The following is a 557-nucleotide window of genomic DNA, read 5'->3' on the forward strand; positions in this document are numbered from 1 at the left end:
CAGACAAATCCTTCAGGATCTTCCTCTCTTGCCTTGGCTTTTCCTGCGCCCCACCTATGATAAGCCATGACAAATTACAATTCTTAACACACCAGGCTATTTAATCACTCTACCTTTCCACTATGTTGTTCTTTCTTCCTTTTCCATCTTTCCATCCATTTGTTCTCCTAGCAAACTTCACTCTTCATGACCAAAATGGGGCATTTTTTCTTCTGGAAAACCTTGTCTAAATCCTGTCCCACCCTTACCACATCCACACAAAAGAGTTAATTACTCTCTCCTCTATACTCTATTCCTTTCACATTCTTCCTTTTTCCATTATTGCCCACACTGTAATACAATGATTTGCTTGCATGTCTGTCAACTCTACTAAATTGTGAAATCTTAAAATAATGACTGTATCTTATTAATCTTTCTACCTGCATCACTTAAGAAAGGATTTGATGTATAATAGGCACTCAATTATTTGAATAAATGAATTTAAGAAAGAAAGAAAGAAAGAAAGAAGAAAGAAAGAAAGAAAGAAAGAGAAAGAAAGAGAGAGAGAGAGAGAGAGA

This window comes from Ursus maritimus (assembly GCF_017311325.1).
Source record: "Ursus maritimus isolate PB19 chromosome X unlocalized genomic scaffold, ASM1731132v1 scaffold_X1, whole genome shotgun sequence".
In the NCBI taxonomy this organism is placed as follows: Eukaryota; Metazoa; Chordata; class Mammalia; order Carnivora; family Ursidae; genus Ursus; species Ursus maritimus.